The sequence below is a fragment of the Oryctolagus cuniculus genome, chromosome 8 (assembly GCF_964237555.1).
Source record: "Oryctolagus cuniculus chromosome 8, mOryCun1.1, whole genome shotgun sequence".
Classification (NCBI taxonomy): Eukaryota; Metazoa; Chordata; class Mammalia; order Lagomorpha; family Leporidae; genus Oryctolagus; species Oryctolagus cuniculus.
In genome coordinates, this window is record NC_091439.1 from 130170732 (window position 1) to 130185512 (window position 14781).

Below are 14781 nucleotides of genomic sequence, written 5' to 3' on the forward strand. Positions count from 1 at the left end.
ATACTTTGATAACCAATCCATAACACACAGCAACATATTCCTTTACATTGTTCAATTATCTCTAATTTTTGAAATCTATAGGGAAAGAAAGTGGTTTTCCATCTGCAGGATCACTCTCCAAATGCCCACAGCAGCTGTGGCTACACTTGGCCAAGTTCAGAAGCCTGGATCTCCAGCCAAGTCTCCTGGGAGGGTGGCAGAGTCCAAGTATTTGAATCAACAATGGATGCCTCTCAGAATGCGCATTAGCAGCAAACTGCATTAGAAGCAGAGGCAGAGGCAGGACTGAACACAGGTACTCTGTGTTCACTCTTCTCATGCCCCACATTCCACCATCAGCACATTTCCACCACTGTTATTTTGTATCTCCTTTCAAAAGCAAGAGAACTTGCCCCATACATGGTCAAGCTCTGGTTTTCACATTCACAGTACTTGGTCTTGGGTTCCAAGATGGCGGAGTAGCCCAGGAGAAGATGGCTTTAAAAAAAGTGGACAGAGTATAGTCTCAGAGACGAGTTAGGGAGAAAACAGCAAAGGAAACACTACCAAAATTAAAGGGACATGGTGGACATACATAGATGGTGTGGGTGCCCAGGCTCAGGTCTCCAGCAGCAGAGCCTACACACCAGCATTGGAAAGGGGGTGGGGGTGAGACCAGACTGCAGCAGCCCAAGCCAGTGGCAAAAATAGCTGCAAGAAGAACCTAGAGGGAACCAGCTTGGAACCCCATGGGGGATAGTGTACCGGCTAAACTAGAGGAGGGAAATGAAAAAGGACAATCACTTTACAATGGCATCCTGTAACAAGCTAATAGAGCAGGTGCCATTAGGGACATTTATAACAGCTGTGCCAGCTTGTGTCCATGCCCAGCAACTAGTTGAGTGCAGACCCTGACTGGTGGGGAGAACTAACAGGGGGATAGGAGCCTGTGACTATGTGAGGCTTCTGTACTGGGACTGTGAAAAAAACTGAGGGAGTGTGGGAGGGAGCATGGCTGGGACTCTGGGCACTCACACTGGGAGACTCCACACGCTCAGGGCTTCCTGGTTACCTGGAGAGAGACATCGCTGGAGAATCTGAACTTACACTGAGGACTGCACAGATCCTTTGTGTGCTCCTTGGGACAGAGTGGATGAATATTATAGCCACTGGGGCTAGCGCTGAGGTACTGGACTCCATTAAGGAGAGGAGCTCACCTGAGCAGAAAAACTTTCCCTTCTGATAAAAAAGAGAGAGCGAGATTTATCATGCCCAACCTGGGTGTGTCAACATAGGCATGCCCTCAACCCTGGAGAACTGAACAGAGCTCTCCGGCCACATCCACTACAAGCCTCTATAGAGATTCAAAAGCAGACATTCCACTTATCTACACAGTCACAGTACAAATATAAAACACACCAGAGCAAAAAAGGAAAAAAAAAAAAAAAAGAACAATGAGTATCTCCACAAATGCCAAACAACAAATGCAGCAATTCAAGAAACAAGAAGGAGGAAGACAACATGAAGTCCCCAAAAGAACACAATGCTTCCATGCTAGATTGTGAAGATGATGAGATGGAAGAAATGCAAGAAACGGAGCTCAAAAAATTGATCATAAGATTACACAGAAATAATCAGAAGCAAACGCACAAACTACTGAAATCCATACAGCATATGAAAGGAAATTTCTCCCATGAAATTGAGATCAGAAGGAGAAATCCAAACGAAATGAAGAATTCAACAGAACAAATACAAAAATGCAACTGAGAGCCTTAACAATAGAATTGGTGAAGCAGAAGAAAGACTATAAGACTTAGAAGACAAAGCACAGGAAAGAATACAGTCAAACCAAAGACAAGAAGAGGAAATTAGAAACCTAAAAAACACGGTTGGGAATATACAGGATACTATAAACACACACACACACACACACACACACACACACACACACACATTTGGGTTCTAGGAGTTCCTGAAGGCATGGAGAGAGAGAAAGGATTAGAAAGCCTTTTTAGGGAAATATTAACAGAAACCTCCCTAGTCTGGAGAGATAAAAAGACATCCAAGTACAGGGAACACACAGGAAATCTAATAGACATGGCCAAAAAATACCCTCACCACAACACACTGTAATCAAACTCACCACAGTAAAACCTAAAGAGAAGATTCTAAAACATGCATGAGAGAAACGCCAGATTACTTTCAGAGAATCTCCAGTTAGACTCACAGCAGACATCTCATCAGAAACCCTACAAGCTAGGAGAGAATGGTGAAACTTAGTCCAAGTCTTAAGAGAAAAAAACTGTCATCCCAGAATATTATACCCTGCAAAAAGATCTCATTTATGAATGAAAATGAAATAAAGACCTTCCCTAACAAAGAGAAATTAAAACAATCTGTTGCCACCTGTCCAGCCCAACAAAAAATGCTTAAGGATGAGTCGCACACAGAAACACTGTCATCACTATGAAAGAAGGTGAAGGAAGGAAATCAATCAGTGAAAGCTCAAAGAAAATTCAAACTAAAAAATGGGAATGTTTTTGGAAAAACGGCAGGAAAAAGTGATTACATATCAATAGTCACCTTGAATATAAATGGCCTCAACTCCCCCATTAAAAGGCACAGACTGGCTGAATGGATTTAAAAAAACATCTATTTGCTGCCTACAAGATTCACATCTCATCAAGAAAGATGCATGCAGACTGAAAGTGTAAGGGTGGAAAAAGATATGCCATGCCAACAGAATCCAAAAGGAGGTAGTGTAGCCATCCTAATATTAGACAAAATAGACTTTAACACAAAAACTGTTGAAAGAGACAAAGGATAGGCTTGGTGCTGTGGCACAGTGGGTTAACACCCTGGTCTGAAGCGCCAGCATCCCATATGGACACCGGTTTGAAACCTCGCTGCTCCACTTCCAATCCAGCTCTCTGCTATGGCCTGGGAAAGCAGGAGAAAGGTGGCCCAAGTCCATCAGCGCAGCTCCAGTCATTGTAGCCAATTGGGGAGTGAACCAGCAGATGGAAGACTGACTGACCGCTCTCTCCCGATCTCTCTCTCTCTCTCTCTCCCGATCTCTCTCTCTCTGCCTCTGCCTCTCTCTATGTAACTCTTTCAAATAAATCAATCTTTTTTCTTTTTTAAAAACTTTTATTTTTAAATATAAATATAAATTCTGAAAGCACAACTTTTGGATTATAGCGGCTTTCCCCCCCATAACCTTCCTCCCATCTCCCACTCCCTCTCCTATCCCATTCTTCATCAAGATTCATTTTCAATTATTTTTATGTACAGAAGGTCAACTTGGTATATACTAAGATTTCAACAGTTTGCACCTACACAGATACACAATGTATATAGTACTGTTTGAAGATTAGTTTTACCATTAATTTGCATAGTACAACATATTAGGGACAGAGATCCTACATGGGGAGCAAGTGTACAGTGACTCCTGTTGTTGATATAACAATTGACACTCTTATTTATGACACTAGTCTTGTTTATGTGGTCCCTTTGACATTTAATCCTATCTTTTTGATCAATTATGAACTGCAACTGATCACTTTGGCTAGTAAGATGGCATTGGTACATGCCACCTTGATGGGACTGATTTGGAATCCCATGGAACATTTCTAGCTCTACCATTGGGGTAAGTCCGAGAGAACATGTGCCAAACTATACATCTCTTCCCTCTCTTATTCCCACTCTTATATTTAACAGGGATCACTTTTCAGTTAAATTTAAACACCTAAGAATATTCGTGTGTAAATGAAAGAGTTCAACCAATAGTATTAAGTAGAAAAAAAATACTAAAGGGAATAAAACAGTAAGTTTTTCCTTGACAGTCAGGACAAGCACTGATCGAGTCATTGTTTCTCATAGTGTCCATTTCACTTCTACAGATTTCCTTTTAGATGCTAAGTTAGTTGTCACTGCTCAGGGAGAACATATGATATTTGTCCCTTTGGGACTGGCTTATTTCACTAAGTATGGTGTTTTCCAGATTCCTCCATTCTGTTTCAAATGACCAAATTTCATTTTTTACTGCTGTATAGTATTCTATAGAGTACATATTCCATATTTCTTTAGCCAGTCTACTGTTGATGGGCATTTAGGATGATTCCATGTTTTAGCTATTGTGAATTGAGCTGCAATAAACACTGAAGTGCAGACAGATCTTTTATCAAATAAATAAATCTTTAAGGGGGGGGCACTGTGTAATGATTAGGGGAATCAATTCAACAGGAACATGTAACTACTATAAATATATATGCACCTAATCACAGGGCAACTGGCTATTTAAAAGAAATGTTAAAGGATTTAAAGGGAGACTTAGACTCCAGTGCAATAGTAATGGGGAACTTCACTACTCCACTTTAAGCAATGGACAGATCAACCAGAAAGAACATCAACAGGAGAAGAGCAGATTTAATCGACGCTATACACCAAATGGACCTAACAGAGATCTAGAAAACTTTTCGCCCTACAGTCGCAGAATACACATTCTTATCAGCAGTGCATGAAACTTTCTCTAGGACTGACCACATATGAGGCCATAAAGGAAGTTTTAGCAAATTCCAAAAAAATCAAAATCATACCATGCGTCTTCTAAGACCACAATGGAATGAAGCTGGAAATCAGCAACTCAGGAATCTCTAGAGCATATACAAACATGGAGACTGAACAACATGCTCCTGAATGAACAGTGGGTCAAACAACAAGTCAACAGAGAAATCAAAAAATTTCTGGAAACAAAGGAAGACAACAACATAACATATCAAAACTTATGGGATATAGCAAAACAGTGTTAAAAACAAAGTTTATAGCAATAGCTGCCGAAATCACAAAACTGGAAAAGCACCAAATAAATGAGCTACGTGCATCTCAAGGATCTGGAAAAAACAACAGTAAACCAAACCCAAAACTAGTAGGAAACAAGAAAAAAATTAGAGGAGAAATCAACAAAATTGAATTAAAAAATATAAAAGATCAGCAAAACGAAGAGCTAATTTCTTTAAAAAAAAAAATAAACAAAACTGACACACCATTGCCCAACTAACCAAAAAAAAAAAGACCCAATTCAATAAAATTAGAGATGAAAAAGGAAATGGACAACACACACCACAGAAATAAAACAAAATCCTCAGAAATGACTACAAAGAGCTGTATACCAACAAACTGGGAAATGTAGAAGAAATTCCTAGACACATATAAGCTACCTAAATTGAGGCATGAAGACATAGGAAACTTAAACAGACTCGTAACCAAGACAGAAGTTGAATCATTAATAAAGGCCCTCCCCACAAAGAAAAGCCCAGGACTGGATGGCTGCACTGCTGAATAAAACTACCAGACATTTAAAGAAGAATTCACTGCAATTCTTCTGAAGCTATTCAAAACAGTTGAGAGGGAATCCTCCCAAATTCATTCTACAAAACCAGCACCACCTTAATTCCTAAACCTGAAAAAGATGCAACAGAGAAAGAGAATTACAGGCCAACTTCCCTGAAAAACATACATGCAAAAATCCTCAACAACTTCTAGCCAATTGAATCCAACATCAGAAAGATCACTCACCCAGAACAACTGGGATTTATCCCTGGTATGCAGGGATGGCTTAACATTCACAAATCAATCCATGTGATACATCACATTAGAAAAATGCTGACAAAAACCGTATGACTATCTCAATAGATGCAGAGAAAGCATCTCATAAAATACAACAGCCATTCATGATGAAAACTCTAAGCAAATTGGGCAAAACTTGGAAGCATTCCCACTGAGATACAGTACCAGACAGGGATGGCCACTCTCACCACTGCTACTCAATATAGTCCTGGAAGTTTCAGCCAGAGCCTTAAGGCAAGAAAAAGAAATCAAACGGATACCAATTAGAAAAGAGGAAATCAAAATTTCCTAGCTACAGATGACATGATTCTATACGTAGGGGATTCAAAAAAATGCCACCAAGACTCTACTGGAACTTATAGGAGAGTTTGGTAAAGTAGCAGGATATAAATTCAACACACAAAAATCAACAGCCTTTGTATACACAAACAATGCCAGCTGAGAAAGAACTTCTAAGATCGAACCCATTCATAATAGCTACAAAAAGTCAAATACTTTGGAATAAATATAAGCAAGGATGTCACAGATCTCTCCAATGAGAATAACAAAACATTACAGAAAGAAATAGAAGAAGATACCAAAAAATGGAAAAACCTTCCATGTTCATGGTTTGGTGGAGGCAATATCATCAAAATGTCCATTCTTCTGAAATCAATTTAAAAATTCAGTGCAATTCTGATCAAAACACCAAAGACAATCTTCTCAGATCTAGAAAAATGATGCTGAAATGCATATGAAGACACAGGAGACCTCGAATAGCTCAAGTCAGCTTATACAACAAAAATAAAGCCAGAGGCAGCACGATACCAGTTTTCCAGACATACTCCAAGGCAGTTATAATCAAAATAGTCTGGTACTGGTACAAAAACAGATGGATAGAACAATGAAACACACAGACTAGACACACCAGAAATCAATCTGCACATCTACAACCAATTTATATTTGATTAAGGAGCCAAAAAACTGATCCCAGGAGCAAGGACAGTCTCTTCCTGAAATGGTGCTGGAAAAACTCGACTTCCATACACAGAAGTTTGAAGCAAGGCCCCTACCTTATCCCCTTACACAAAAATCCACTCAACATGGATTGGAGACGTAAATCTATGACCCAACACCATCAAATTATTAGAGAACAGTGGAAAAACCCTGCAAGACATTGGCACAAGCAAAGAGTACTTGGAAAATACCCCAGAGGTGCATGCAGTCAAAGCCAAAATTAAACATAAGATTACTTCAAATTGAGAACTTTCTGTATGGCGAAAGAAACAGTCAGGAAAGTGTAGAGGCAACCAAAGGAATGGGAGAAATTATTTGCAAACTATATAACTTAAGAAGGATTAATAACCAGAATCTACAAAGAGGTCAAGAAACTCCATAACAACAAAAAACAACCCAGTTAAGAGATGGGCCAAGGACTTAAACAAACATTTTGCAAAAGAGGAAATCCAAATGGCTAACAGACACATGAAAAAATGTTTAGGATCACTAACCATCAGGGAACTGCAAATCAAAACCACAATGAGGTTTCGCCTCACCCCGGTTAGAATGGCTCACATAAAGAAATCAGCAAACAACAAATGCTGGTGAGGATGTGGGGGAAAAGGTACCCTAATCCACTGTTGGTGGGAATGCAAACTGGTGAAAACCACTATAGAAGACACTTTGGAGAAACCTCAGAAGTCTGAATATATTCCTACCATATGACCCAGCCATCCCACTCCTTGTAAGTTACCAAAGAGAAATGAAATCATCACACAAAAGAGCTATCTGTATCTCCATGTTTATTGCAGCTCAATTCACAATAGCTAAGACATGGAATTAACCTAAATGCCAATCAATGGAAAACTGCATAGAGAAATTAAGGGATATGTACTCTATGGAATACTACATTGCAGTAAAAAAAAAAAAATCCCATCATTTGAAACAAAATGGAGGAATCTTGAAAACACCATACTTAGTGAAATAAGCCAGTCCCAAAGGGACAAATATCACTTTCTCCCTGATCTGTGACACCTAAAAGGAAACCTCTAGAAGTGAAATTGACACTAAGAGAAGCAATGACTTGAACAGCCCTTGTCTTGACTGTCGAGAAACAGTTTATGCTTTTATTGTTTTCACTATGCTCTTTTTCTACTTAATGCCACTGGTTGAGCTCTTTACTTAACATAGAATTAATCATAGATGTTTAAATCCATTTGAAAATAGATCCCAGTTAAAAAAAATAAGAAATGGAATAAGAAAGAGAAGAGATGTACAGTTCAGCAAAAAGTTCCCATGGACTTACCCCTGAGGGTAAAGCTAAAAACTTGCCATGGGACACCAAATCACATGAAGCTGGGTGGTACTAATGCCACCTTACTAATCAAAGTGATCATATTAGGTGTGTAACTGATCATATAGATAGGATGAAGTGTCAAAGGAATCACATAAACAAGACCAAGTGTCTGCTAATGACAATAGAGAGAATTAAAAAGGAGAGAATGATCCAACATGGAAAGTAGTCCACACAGCAGACTCACATAATGACAAATGCCCTAAACAGCACTCTGACCTCAGAATCAGCCCTTAAGGCATTTGGATCTGACTGAAAGGCCCATGAGAGCATTTCAGGCATGGAAAACCAAGATACTGTGGCAAAAAAAAAAAAAAAAGATCACCATGAAGGATGTCTGTGAATGAGGTTCCAGGGTAAAGAAGAGGCCATCAAAGAAGGATGAGCTTTTCTTTGAAGGGAGGAGAGAACTTCCACTTTGCTTATGGCCTTGTCTAAATACTGCCAGAGTTTGTGGACTCAAAATGCCTCCATAGCCTTGGCAGCTCATGTCAAGAGCCTCGGGTGATTACTGATGTCATCAATACGAGTGTCAACTGTTAAATCAACATTACAGGAGTCACTGTGCACTTACTCCCCATGTAGGACCTCTGTCCTTAATGAGTTGTACTATGAGAATTAACTGTAAAACTTGTCTTCAAACAGTACTTTATACTTCGTGTGTGTGCATTAGGGTAAACTGTTGAAATCTTTACTTAATATAGAGTTGGGCTTCTGTATATAAAGATAAGTAAAAGTTAGTATTAATGAAGAACGGCATGGGCGAAGGAGCAGGAGGTGGGATGAGACTGGGGGGGGTGGGAGGGTGGGTATGGGGGCAAGAACTGCTATATTCCTAAAGATGTACCTATGAAATTTGTATTCATTAAACAAAATCTTTCTTAAAAAACTCACAGTGTTCATACCACACAAAATACTGGATGACGGGTGCATTATGAACACCCTGATGCTAGAGAAGAGCACCGGAGATGGTTATTCATGCAATCACCCCACTAAAAATGTAAAATTCTAACTGTGACAGCTGCTATGAAAGGGGAACTGGGCCTGGCTTTGTGGTGTAGGGAGTTAAGCTGCCACTTGCAGCACTGGCACCCCATATGAATGCTGGTTCGAGTAGCAGTTGTTCCACTTCTGATCCAGCTCCTTCCTAATGTGCCTTGGAAAGCAGAAAAGAATGGCCCAGGTTTTTTGGCCCCTATGCCCACCATGTGGGAGACCAGGAAGAAACATTACTATGCTCCTAAGTCTGCATATATATTAAATACATGACATTTGTTCACTTAACATTTTCATTAGATTTCATTTAAGGTAAACAAAATTCATGTATTTCACACATACAAATTTAGGAACATAGTGATACCTCCCACCCTACCCTTCTTCCCATCCACTCTCCCACCCATTCTCCTCCTTCCTCTATTATTCCCAAGAACTGTATCTATGAACTATATTGAATCTGTTAAGACTAACTGAAAATAAAATAAAACCCTTAAAATAAAAAAAGGAAAGGTCAGCTGAATCACAAGAAGGATTTCAAAAACAAAAAGGGGACCCAGCTTATAAACAAAAAAACTACAATGGCTGTTCTGTTGTTCAGTGATGATTTGTTTTCCTTCTTTGACGTTCAGTTCCTAGTTAAACCTAATTTTATTTTCCTGAGGTAAACATACTTTTTTTAATTTCTGGAGCACCTAGTGTGTACATCATGGTATTATACTTTAAATTACTTCCACCTTAAAAAAAAAACACTTAAAAATAATTCTACAGATGAGACATCTGAAATTCAGAGAGATAGAGAATCTCCCCTGAGTCCTATGCTATTTATCATCTCAATGATCTGGGGAGTGTAAATAGAAAGAGAAGTCAGAGAAGAGAAGGATGGGTACCCGCCCGAAGGATTCCAGAATCCAGGTGCAGAGGGGCAGTCTCCAGCATCCAAGGAAGTCCATTGACAGGCTGAAATTTATATGAGACTGTATTCATTTGACTTAAATTCCCAATTTATGAATTTTTAATGGTTCAGTTTGAAATATATGAAGAAACATTTATTGAATGAATACAAAACTAGACCATGCAACTTATTCTTATCCATACAGAAGGAATTTCACATTGTTCTATCTATACAGAAAGCTTTACTGCCATTGGAAGCAGTTTTTTTTTTTTTTTGGTGGGGGGGAAGATTTATGTAGTTAATTGAGAGAGTTATAGACAAAGAGTGGGAAAGACAGAGAGAAAGGTTTTAAATCCACTGCTTCCCTCCACAAATGGCCACAACTGCCAAAGGTGGGCCGAATTGAATCCAGGATCCAGGAGCTTCCTCCGGGTCTCCCACATGGGTGCAGGGGCTCAAGCACTTGGGCCATCTTCTACTGCTTTCCCAGGCCATAGCAGAGAGCTCGAATGGAACAGGAGTAGGAAGGACATGCACTGGTACCCATATGGGATGTCAGTGCTGCACGTGGAGGTTTAGCCTACTACACCACGGTGCCAGTCCCTGGAATTAGGTTTTGAATATTTTCTTTAGTATAGTCTGTCACTCTGTGGCCTAGGGAAAATGTTTTGGATTTTCTGGGATTGAAAAAGCATGGGTAGTGATTTCAAGCTTTCTTATTTCAACCACTTTCTAGGCTGTGAGTCTTTGCAAACGTGATGAATGCAACAATGCATCAAAAAGATACCATATACACACACACACACACACACACACACGCATGATATATATATACACATATGTATGATATATACATATATACACATATGTATGATATATGCATATATACAAACACACACACAACATGTAATGTGACGAAGTATGTTTTATCACAGGAATGCAAGTGTGGTTCAGCATCTATAAAAAAAAATCAATGAAATCACATCAGCAGAACGAACAACAAAAAATAAATGAACATCTCAACAAATTAAGGGAATGCTCCCATCAAAATCCCTTAATGATAAAAAAAAATTCTACTAACAAGGTACAGGAGAAATATAGCTCAAAATTATCAAAGCTAAATGATAAACAATAGCCAATATCATACTGAATGGGAAAAAGCTGAAAATATTTCACCAGAGTTTTGGAGCAAGATAAGAACTCCACATAGACCATTCTTAGTCAATACAGTATCTCAAGTACTCACCAGAGTACTCAGGTAAAGTAAAGAAATAAAGGATGAAAATTGGGAAGGAGGAAATCAAAATACCTGTTTTTTCAGAAGACCTGATTTTAGACGGAAAAACTTAAAACACCGCAGTCAAAATATGTTGGAAGTGATAAACCAATAAGTCACAGGATACCAAATCAATGTTAAAAAAAAAAAAGTTGCATTCTTACACACCAATAATGATCCTCTGAAAAGGTTAGTTTAAGATCTTTGTAAAAAGTAAGCATGGGAAGAGGAGAGGGAAAAGGAAGGAGGGTGGAGGTGGGATGGAGAGTTGAATGGAAAGTATCACCATCTTCCTGAACCTCTATATATGAAGTATATGAAATTTGTATATTTTAAATAAAAAGTAGGAAACAGGAAAAAAGAAACCTAAATTTATAATAGCTACAAAAATTAAATATTTAGTAATAAATACAACCAAATAAGTGAAAGATCACAATAAAATTATAAAGCACTGCTGAAATAAATCGTCAGACACATGAAAATGTGAAGACATCCCCTGTTCATGAATTAGAAGAATTAACATTTAAATCTTCATATTCCCTAGGAAATCTACAGATTCAATGCAAGTCCTATCCAAATACCAATGACATTCTTTAAACCGTCAGAAAAAAAGCTTCTAACATTCATATGGAACCAGAGAAGGCCCAGAGAAGTCAAAGTGATCCTATACACACCTGGGGGCGTAACAATACTTGATTTCACAAAGTTATAGTAACTAAAATAGGATGAAACTGGCATGAAAATAGATACAAAGATCAATGAAAAGAGAAAAAAATATATAAATACAAACATACATACATAACAGCTACCTGATTTTTTGATGAAAATCCCGAAGTCTTTTCAATAAGTGGTGCTGACAATACTAGATAGACATATATAGAAGAATGAAATTAAATGCCTGTCTTTCACAACATATAAAAATCAACTCAGATGGATCAAAGACCCGAAAATACGAAATTGCTGGAATACAACATAGGGAGACACCTCTTAAAAGAGGCAGAGGCAATGACTTTTTGTTTAAAACCCCAGAAGTTCAGGTAGCAAAAGTAAAACTAGATCAAACTCTGAAGCTTCTGTACAGCAAAGAAAACAGTAACAGAGTGAATAAACCACCAATGGAAAGGGATAAAATACTTGCAAACTACTTACTTATCCAACAAAGGATTAATAGCCAGAATATCAGGAACTCAACAAATTCAAAATCAAGCATCCAATACAGTTAAGAAATGGGCACAAGGGGCCTAAAAAGACAATTCTCAAAAGAAAAAAAAAAAGGAAATGACCAACAAATATATGAAAAAAACTATTACGAGCCATCAGAGAAATGAAAATAGGGGCCCACACTGCAGCATTCTAGGCTAAGCCTACGCCCACAGGGCTGGCGTTCCATGTGGGCACTGGTTCATGTCCTGGCTGTTCTTCTGATCCAGCTCTCTGCATATGGCCTTGGAAAGCAGTGGAAGATGGCCAAAGTGCTTGGGTCCCTGCAACCACCTGGGAAGAAGCTCCTGGCTCCTGGTTTTGGATGGGCTCAGCTCTCACCAATGTGGCCATCTGGGGACTGAACCAGTGTATGGAAGACCTTTGTGTGCCTACCTCTCTGTCTGTAACTCTGCCTCTCAAGTAAATCTTTTTTTTTTTTAAAGAAGAAATGCAAATCAAAACCCCAAAAAGATATCACCTCATAACGCTAGAATGCCTATCAAAAAGAAAAAGTAAAAAATTCTAGCAAGGATATGGAGAAAGGAGAACTCTCCTATACTGAGTGTGGGAATCCAAATGAGTACAAGCACTGAGGAAAACACCGTGGAGATCTCTTAAAAACTAAGAATAGCACTGCCATATGACTCGACAATCTCAATACTCTGTATACATCCAAAAGACATGAAATCACTGGATCTAAGAGACACCTGCTCCACCATGATTACTGCAGCACTGTTAACAACGGCCAAATTATGGAATCAACCAACGAATCCATCATCTGATAAAGAGATCAAGAATTTGTTGTGTATCTACCAAATGGAATACTATTCAGCCATTTAAAAATGAAATCCTGTCCTTTGCAGCAAAATGTATGCAACTGGAGGATATCATGTTAAGTGAAAAAGGCCAGACACAGAAAGACAAATAACACGTGCACGGCTTCACATACGCAAGCTAAGAACCTGACTGCATAATGATGAATAAAGGATGGCAGGCACTGCGGCGGATGAAGGGAGTTTCGACGAGGGGCACAATATCAGAGTCGGATCAATGGAATAAGTTCCTATCGTTACACAGCACAGTGAGGAGACTAGCTCACAATAACCTAGTATATGTTACATGAACACACAGAAGAAATTCCAGGCCTTCTGTCATAAAATAGTGACAAAGAAAGGGAAATGCTGATTATCCCATTTTTCAACAGGACACAGTGCAGACATGCACCGAGACATCATCCTGTAGACCCTAGGTATGTGAAATTATTGCTAATGTCAAAATTTTCAGAAAACAGAACCATACCGTGCACCAGCAACACCACCACTGGGTACATGTCCCACAGAAAGGAACTAAGTGTAAGTAGTTCTGTGTATCTATAGCTCCGTGTCTGAAGCACCAGGGAGCAGTTCATACATCTACAGTCCCATGTCTGAAGCACATTTTCAGCCATGAAGGAAAAAGCAAGGAGCATCTGGTGTGCCCATCAACAACGATAATCACTTGCCTCTTGAAACAGCAGACCAATAAAACCCACCTGCCAAACGGCATGTGAGAGTAACCACTTCTCCAAATGCCACCGTGGGAGAAAAAGGAATGATTTAAGTTTTGTCTGCAAAGCAGACATTCCTGGGGGACTTTTCCAACTGGGTTGGATGGAATAGGAAAACCACAATCAGAACTCCAAATTGACAGGCATAAGATGTCCCCAAATCAGATATGCTCGGGAGCAGAAACTCATTCTCATACCACAGTCCCCACTAGGAGGGTAAGGATGCAGATAAAGTAGACTGCATTTCTGTCTCACTAAAAGGGAATAGTATCTTGGCAAACAAAATGAGCGGAGAGTTCATCAGACGAAGTGGTCAGGAGTTTGTTGTATATATGCAAAATGGAATACTATCCAGCCATTTGAAAAGAATGAAGTCCTGTCACTTGAAGCAAGAAGTATGGAACTGGAAGTAAGTGAAAACAATCCAGACACAGAAAGACAAATACTGTACCCACTCCCTCACAAACACAAGCTAAAAACAATCGGGGGCCAGTGCTGTGGCACGGTAGGTTAAGGCTCTGCCTGTGGTGCCAGAATCCCATGTGGGCACCGGTTCTTACCCCTGCTGCTCCTCTTCTGAACCAGCTCTCTGGTTATGGGTTGAGAAAGCAATGGAAGGTGGCCCTAGTGCTTGGGCCCCTACATCCACTTTGGGAGACCCACAAAAAGCTCCTGGCTCCTGGCTTTGAATTTGCTCTGCTGCAGCTGTTGCAGCCATTTGGGTAGTGAAGGAGCAGAAGGAAAACATCTCTCTGTCTCTCCCTCTCTCTGCAGCTCTGCCTTTCAAATAAAAATAAATAAATCTTTAAAATACACCAATCTGAATATATAATAATTAATAAAGGATGTAAGAGGTTGGAGGGAAAATGCAAGGAGTTTGGATGATGGGTACCAAGTCAGAGTAAGATCAAAGAAATAACTTCCTAATG

General features: G+C 39.3%; 2 protein-coding genes across 12 annotated transcripts in view; one reads left to right on the top strand and one right to left on the bottom strand.

Moving 5' to 3' along the window:
- The window catches only part of LOC138843592 (rho GTPase-activating protein 20-like), a 1064354-nt gene that overhangs the window by 638466 nt on the left and 411107 nt on the right, over nt 1-14781 (top strand). The window lies entirely within an intron of this gene.
- The window catches only part of LOC127486659 (uncharacterized), a 38838-nt gene that overhangs the window by 2079 nt on the left and 21978 nt on the right, over nt 1-14781 (bottom strand). The gene's annotated exons all lie outside the window — the stretch shown is intronic.